This window comes from Papio anubis, chromosome 14 (assembly GCF_008728515.1).
Source record: "Papio anubis isolate 15944 chromosome 14, Panubis1.0, whole genome shotgun sequence".
NCBI lineage: Eukaryota > Metazoa > Chordata > Mammalia > Primates > Cercopithecidae > Papio > Papio anubis.
Window position 1 is genome coordinate 68,397,029 of NC_044989.1, and position 8,715 is coordinate 68,405,743.

General features: G+C 40.2%; 1 pseudogene; it reads right to left on the reverse strand.

The window, feature by feature from the left end:
• Positions 1 to 439: 439 nt before the first annotated feature.
• LOC101007968 lies at positions 440 to 8,219 on the reverse strand (annotated as a pseudogene).
• Positions 8,220 to 8,715: the final 496 nt, after the last annotated feature.

An 8,715-nucleotide genomic window follows, 5' to 3' on the forward strand; every position in this document is an offset into this window, starting at 1 on the left:
AGATGGATGCTTTGCAAATATTTTCTCCCATTCTGTTAGTTGTCTCTTTGCTTTGTTGATTGTTTCCTTTGCTGTGTGGAAGCTTTTTAACTTGATGTGATCCCACTTATCCATTTCTTCTCTGGTTGCCTGTGCTTGTGGAAATATTTGCCCAGACCAGTGTCCTGGAGAATTTTCTCCATGTTTTCTTTTAGTAGTTTCATGATTTTAGGTCTTAGATTTAAGTCTTTAATACATTTTTATTTGATTTTTATATATGGTGAGAGAGAGTGGTCTGATTTCATTCTTCTGCATATGGATATACAGTTTTCCCAGCACCATTTATCGAAGAAACTGTCCTTTCTCCAATACATGTTCTTGGCACCTTTGTTGAAAATGAGTTCACTGTAGATGTATGGATTTATTTCCGGGATCTCTATTCTGTTCCATTGGTGTATGAGTCTGGTTTTTTTATGATTTTTTTCCTTAATAGCAAAATAATATATGTCTTGAAAAACATGGAAAATGCAGGATAGAAAATACAGAAAATACAATTGAGAAGCTTTATGAGCATTTTGATCATCAAACTGCAAGTCACAGTTGCCCTGTCTCTTGCAGATGACCCTTATGCATCGCCCTGTTCCTGAGGACAACCCTGAAGATGAGTCTTCATTGAGCACCTTCTGGAGGTTGGGAGCTTTTAGAGCAAGGCTTTGCAATGTAGCAGGAGGTAGCTGTGGTCTTACTTGTTTCCACTTGTAGGAACTAGGCTTCCAAGAGGCTAACTCATGACCAATGCCACACAGCTGGTAAACAATGATTCCAGTGGTCTGGGGGTCCCTAGGCCTCGTTCTCTCTACTTGGGGCTTTCAGTTCCCTCAAGCCTGATTATCTGCCCTCTTCAAAGTGCTGCTCAGAGGGTCTGGGGCTCAACAATAAAAGGTGGGATGGGTCCCAGGGATAGATGAGGTGGTCACACCCACCAGTCCATGGACTCTTTGGGACAAGCCCTGACGATGACCCTACAGTGAAGCAGACCCTTACCCAGGGTCCTCTTGGCCTCCTGACTCTCCCACCCCAGCCACTGCAGCTCAAGGACTCGGAACTTGGACTTGGTGAGGCAGAAGGAGAGAATTTCCGTGGAGAAGGGCATTTCCAGGGCGATGAGGAGACCCTGCCGGCACAGACTCTCCAAGAGCTGACATTCCCTCGGAGGCCCCTTAAGATCAGCCTGATCTTGCGCATGTCTCAGGGGTAGCAGCTGATGGCCAGCAGGGTGCTGTCGCAGAGAGGGTACAGCCCAGCAACTCAAGCCCCTGCAGGTAGCTGAGCGCCTGCAGGCTGGGGTCCAGCCACTGCTCCCTTACGCGGTAGGTGCAGCCCCACCAGAGAGCGCAGGGCCTGGAAGCCTGACAGGCTCTGCTGGTGCTCGTCGCTGAAGGCAGGGACGCAGTTCAGCATGATGCATTCGAGCACGGGCAGCACAGTGGGATTCGGCTGCCTGAGGAGCTAGACCATGGAGATCTCGCAGCTGTGCAGCTCCAGGGTTCTCAGGGCGCTGGGCAGCCTGGTGATGGGCACCGTGCTCAGGTCGGCTGCGTGCAGGCAGAGGAGCTTCAGGTTGGGGCACTTCTGGCCCAGAGATCTCATCAGGAGAGGAGACAACTGAGGGGCCTGGAGCCAGAGAACAGGTAGCCGCCCATCTGCAGGGAATGGAGCCAGAATGCCATGTACCTGCCAAGCAGGTGCCACATGACTTTAAATCGCACCGTGTAGAGCGTAAGGTCGACGTGTCGCCACAGCCACCGTCGTCCACCAGCCTCTTCCAGCGGTGACAGACCCTGAGGAAAGGGATCTGCGGTGAGAACGACCCAGGCCCCCGGCGGGACCCGCATCTCCAGGTACCAGGTGCGCCCTCCGCCCGGCCTTCCCCGCCCCCACCCCGCCCCGTCCCCCGAAGGCGGGGACGGGGCTGCACCTGGAGACCCGGATCTGGTCCCAGACCGGGAGGTAAGAAAAGATCTCTGGAGCTGTGTCTGTGTTTATGCCACTACTGTGCCCTTTGGGTTACACTAGATCAGTATAATATGACATCAGATAATGTGATTCCTCCAGTGTTGTTCTTTTTCTCAGGATAGCTTTGGCTATTCTGGGTCTTTTGTGGTTTCATATACATTTTAGGATTTTTTTTTCTATTTCTGTGAAGAATGTCATCGGTATTTTGATAGGGACCGCATTGAATCTGTAGATTACTTTGTAGCTTGGACATTTTTAAAATACTGCTTCTTCCAATCCATGAACATGGAATATACTTCCTTTTTTTGTGTCCTCTTCAATTTCTTGCATCAGGGTTTCATAGGTTTCATTGTAGACATCTTTTACTTCTTTGGTTAAGTTTATTCCTAGTTATTTCATTTTTATTTGTAGCTATTGTAAATGGGATTACTTTCTTGATTTTGTTTTCAGACTGTTTGCTGTCAGCATATAGAAATGCTACTGGTTTTTTGTACGTTAATTTTTGTATCCTGCAACTTTACTGAATTTATTTATTAGTTCTAATAGTTTTGGGATGTATTTTTTTAGTTTTTTCAAATATAAGATCATATCGTCTGCCAACAGGAATAATTTCACTTCTTCCTTTCAAGATTGTATTCCCTTTATTTTTTTCTCTTGTCTGATTGCTCTAGCTAGGACTTCCAGTACTATGTTGAATAACAGTGGTGAAAATGGGCATCCTTGTCTTGTTCCAGATCTTAGAGGAAAGGCTTTCAGTTTTTGCTGTGCAATATAGCCATTTGGGTGTTCTTTAGACAGAAGGAAAATCTTCTATCTAGAATAATTTTCCTTCTTTCTAAAGAATAACCTTTAGAATTTTCATTTGTGTGAGTCTGCTAATGACAAATTTTCTAAAATTAGTGCTTGCTCTAAAGGTCTTTACCCTCGTTAAAGGAAAATATTTTCATTAGGCTTAGAATGTAAGGTTGGCAATTTTCTTTTTCAGCACTTCAAAATATGATCCCATTGTCTTCTGGTTTCCACCATTCCCGTCAATTGTGAATTAAATTGTTGCTTCTTCAAAGGCAATCTTTTTTTTAACCTGGCATTTTATTTTTAAACTTTGGTTTTTGGTAATATTGCCATGATATACCTAAATGATTTTATTTATATTTATCTTGTTTTGGATTTATAGGGCTTCTTGTGGCTTGATGAATTTCGTTAGTTATGGGAAATTCTTATCTCTAATTTATTCAGATTTTGCTTCCACCCCATCCCCTTTCTCCTCTTTTTATGTAACTATAACTACTCATAAGGTAGAGCTTTTCACTTCATCCTCATGGTTTTCACCCCATTCTCATTTTCCATCCTTTTTGTACCTCCGTATTTCCTTCTGGATATTTTCTTTAACCCATCAGCCTGTTCCTAATTCCCTCATCAGTTGTGTCAATCTGCTCTTAAACCCGACTACTGAGATTTTCCTATTTCTGTCATTAAATTTTCTCTACCAGATTTTCTGTGTGATTTTTTATTTATAGTTTCCACATCTGAAGAAATTCTCAATCTCATTCTTTGCCATCTTCACCAAAGTACATTTATTTAAAATTCTATATCTGATCATGTCAACGTCTGGAGCCTTTGTGAATCTATTTCCATTGTGCTATCTTTGTCAGCTTTCACTTATGCCTCCTATCTAGATTTTTTTTTTTAGTGTGCCCTGAATATTGTATTTACAAAATTCCTTGTAGAAGTAACTTAAGGCCTTAAATGATGATACTATGTTTCTCTAGGAGAGATTTAATTTTCCTTAGCTGGTGCCTGGGGATCACCTGCAAGGATCAACTTCTCATTTGCCTTTCCATGCTTCTAGAGTGCAACCCTTTGTGGTTCCAACCCAAACTGGGGAAAAGAACTACTAGAACTCTTTCTCAACTTTGGTGGGCCCTGGACACCAATCCCTGTTGCTTTAGCTTCAAAGGGCATCAAAACCATTACACACTGCCTGTAATCTCAGCCCTTTGGAGGCCAAGGCAGGCAGATCATTTGAGGTCAGGAGTTCGAGACCAGCCTGGCCAATGTAGCAAAACCCCATCTCTACTAAAAATAGAAAACTTAGCCAGGCACGGTGGTGCACACCTGTAATCCCATAATCCCAGCTACTAGGGAGGCTGAGACAAGAGAATCTCCTGAACTCTGGAGGCACAGAGGTTGCAGTGAACCGAGATCACGCCACTGCACTCCAGCCTGGGCAACAGAGTGACTCTGTCCGCCCCCAAAAAAACCATTACACACCCACTTGACCTCTCAGACTCTATTACCAGGAAAAGAAGAAAAGAAGCCCCAGCTACAGGATCATCTCTCCGAGCCTTGCCCCATCTCTAGATCCTGGCCTTGGGATCGTCACTATCTTGTTAGCTGTCTGGGATCTTTAAGCAGAAAGATGTGCTTCATTTGTTGGCTTGTTTTCAAATTGTACTCAGCAGAAGGGTCAATCAGAGTTACTTTCTCTACCATTACTGAAGGCAGAATGCACTTAAATATAATTATCTTCTTTATTTTTAATTTTAAATAAGAGGAGCTAGGAAAACAAAAAGCTTCCTAATTCTTCCTATTCCCAAATGGTTCCTCAATTTGTAATTACTTAATCTAGAGGAACTAAATACTCATTTGACCAAATTAATTTCTTTTAGAACGCATTAATTCAAACAAGTGGTCATATCAGAATATTAATGTGACTTTCACTTCAATCAAAACTGTGCTTCATAGCCACAAAGTTTATCATCACTGATATAACCACCATAAGAATACTAGATAGATATACACCCCGTAAGAAAAATTTAACTTTGAGTTGTTCATTGAGATTATGATTTTTTTTTTTTTTTTTTTTTTTGAGACGAAGTCTCGCTCTGTCGCCCAGGCTGGACTGCAGTGGCCGGATCTCAGCTCACTGCAAGCTCCGCCTCCCAGGTTTACACCATTCTCCTCCCTCAGCCTCCCGAGTAGCTGGAACTACAGGCGCCCGCCACCTCACCCCGCTAGTTTTTTGTATTTTTTAGTAGAGACGGGGTTTCACTATGTTAGCCAGGATGGTCTCGATCTCCTGACCTTGTGATCCACCCGTCTCGGCCTCCCAAAGTGCTGGGATTTGAGATTATGATTTTAATAAAACAGATTAAAGATATTTCAAAGCTTGTGTAACTATTTTAAACTTTTCAAAATCATTACATAAGTATAGTAGCTCAAGCACTATCTAATTCAAAATTGCCATTCCTGTCCAATAATGAGTTTTTCCAATTTTACTCTACTCAAATTTTAACCATTTAAGAAAAGCTGATTTAAACAAAAAACGTATTTTATGATCAGAAAACTTTGATCTTTAGAACCTCTTCAAGTTAGCATTTGAGACTAAGAAATTGCTTTTTAATCTTTCAAATTCATTCACCATTTAACAAACATTTGTTGAGCACCAACTATACGTCAAACATACAAGTATATTACAAAGCTCCTTTTAAAAATATATCAGACTCTTGCTCATTTACTTTGCTGATTTATGTGCCATGTTAAACATTACTATCTGTAATACAATCAGTGAAAAGAATATTTCCCAGTTCTCTGTGTAATGTGTCTTTTTAAGACAGCCTTGAAATTTAATCCAATGTCTGCATTACCTTCCTCATAAAAGGGGACAAATGCAATTGATAGTAAATGACATCAACATTCTTTTCTACTCACCCAGCAAAAATTATGACCTGTGGTTGGAATATTTCTAAAGCAAGTCTATAGCTAATTGAAACTTGTCTCTACAGCAGGGTTCATTTGAGAAGTGGATAAGGATTGTAGAAGTAACAGATTAGGTATCTGGCTTGCCAGAGTCATAGATGCCCTCTTAAGTGAGGAAATGAAAGTTGAATGAATGTTAGGAAAGTTTTAAGGTCCCAGCTAGCTAAGGCCAACTCAAGTCCAGAATCCATTTCTATAGCTAAGGCCAGCCCAAGTCCAGAATCCATTTCTATCTCCCAGGTCAATCTTTTTTGTAGCACACAATGAAATTGAGCATATTGATTCTATAACTGATAGCTTCTGAATGTGTTTTCACTGGTGTGTATATACAAATAATTTTGTTGAATGTTTTGAGGTCTGGGGGTCCTTTTCTTTTTATCATTTCAGACAGAATAGAGAAAACACCAATTTCTGAAGACCTATAATCATCAAGTAGGCTCATGTTCAAGTTGGGAAGACTATTTTTATCATTTTGTGTCTATAAGAAATTCAGCAGTATCTGAGATGGTTCAGATGAACCTTATGTTCATTTTTATGTTTCTTTAATAGCATAATAAATAGGCTGGGAGGAAAGAGGGAAGCATCCCTTCCTTCACAGTGGTGCAGCAAAGTTAGGATTGTCCCAGAGAAGACCATGGCTAGCTGACAAGATTTTCAGCACTTCTTTCCTACTGTATTTTTTGTTTGTCTTCAAATTACAGGTCCCCTTTTGGAAAAGTAAGATAACACAAATAAGGACAAAGTAATGGATGTTAAAAAATGTTTCTGTTGTGTAAGCTTTTTGCCAAGTTATTCTCTACTGCAGTCTCTAGATCAGTGGTTCTCAACCTCAGAAGCACAATAACATATGCTGAGGAGCTTTAAGGAATGCTGATGCCTGGGCCATCCCCAGGGAGCCCGATTTCTTGGTCTAGAGTGGGGCCTGGTCATGGGGATTTTTTTTTAAGCTCCCGCAGTGATGTGGAGCTGGAGCTGACAGCCACTGCTCTCTGCATTGCTCTAGTCAAGAGGGACAATTTCCATTAGTAGCAAAAACAGGGAACCTGTTCTTTATAGTGTGAGCTTCTTTCTCTAAATGAATTACAGAAGGGCTGATACTCTCTCATATAAGATAAAGTCCTTTTCTTTTGTTAGAAATTTTTCACCACCTGACTCCTTCAAAGATTGGTCCATGGTCTCAAACCACCTAGCAAAACCTTAGCTGTCCACGCAGAATTGGTAAGACTCTAGGGTCAGGTTTCAGCCAAAGAACCTTACAAATGCAAGGTCTGAGAACTCTAACTTCCCCCAAACAACCCTTTCATCTATTAACTCAGAAATTTTATTCAGGACAAAACAAAATAGAGAACAAAGTATAAGAGAAACGTTCATTCAATTTGCCCAGTTTTGATGTAAAATGTCACCTTAATTTTACTACCACCAACCTAACATTTTAAATACCATTTTCTTCTGAAAACACGACTTCTTTTCATTTGAGTTTGTATAGGCAATGGAGGAAAATTAGCATGGTTGTATCCACTTTATAGATGGAGAAATGCACATCTAGTTTCTGTGATCTATTCAAAGTCACCAGTCACTGACAGAATGAAAAAGTCAAAGCTATGTTCTTTCTGATGTTCTACAATTCATACTAAAAAATATTCTACCAAGATATTTACCTGAAGATGTATTTTAGGAATCATGATTTAAGGCTAGATCACAAAACTCAGTGAAATTTAAAAGAGCCATAAAAAGAATAAATCTGGAACAAAATAAATCCTGCAATTTGATGGATAGGCCTCTATGATCTGTAAAGACACATACAAATTATATGTGGTTTTACCCTTTAGTTTTACCATCACTGACTTTCAAAATGAATTTTGTCTCATTATATTTATAATTTCTCTTAACAGATAGCTAATAGAAATAATGTGACAAAATGATAAGTATGGGGGGAATTACAAGTGATTGTTACTGAAGAAGGGCATAGAAATTTATTTTCTAGAAAATTTCCAAGAGGATTTACAGACTTCTGTCCCCAAATACTCTGAACTAGTAGAGACAGCAAATTAGACTCTTTCAGCATAGTGACTCTACATAGTTTCTGGAGAAGAAACTAAATACGCTTCACACAATCTATCTTGCATTAAGACAATGAAAATGTTCCTCCTCCTAGCCCTCCCTCAAAAAAAAAAATATCCAAACAGAAGGAATGGTGAGAATAATTATTTATCTCTCCTCATTCTTGGTTTTAGTAGATATTGATGGACTACATTAGTTTTTTCTCCAGAAACTATGTAGTCCAAGCCCAGGAAGATGTTCAACTATAGTTTCAGATTGCGGGTCCAGGTCTCAGTACCGATAAATACTGCTGAAGTGTCTTGAGTACTATTAAAGGAAAGTGAACATCGAGGCTCTGGTGGCCATATACCTTGTTGCAGGGCATTGGGGGAGGACTTACCTCTTTTCCCAAACTTTATTTCCATTAAGAGTCAAATAACATAAAGCCCACTGATCCATATCCTACATACATCAAAAAGCAATGATAATGTTGCCAACAAGAAATAAATCAAGAAGCGTTCAGGCTCCAAGTAACCCAGAAGGCCCCAAGCTCAACAGGGGAAGAAACACAAACTCCGCTCTTCCATAACCCTCTGAGAATAAGCCCCAGAATGATAATACCTTGGCTGCGTTCAAAACTCAGCTCTCTGGACAAAAGCAACTTTTCCATTCTGCACTTATTTTTTGTAACTCATTCAGAGGTTCAAAGTTAGGCTAAATATATTTTTTTTCCAAAAATTAAAAGATTCTTTTAAAGTAAGCAAATAAGCTTGAAAAATACTTGGGAGAAATAGGAAGCTCTATTTTCAACTAAACAGATTTCAAATTTCTGTACTGAAATCAAACTAAAAAGTTTTTTACCTCATTGCTGCTTCAGGACTATTTCCCCTTTGTAGTTTGAGAGATTTATTATATGTATTG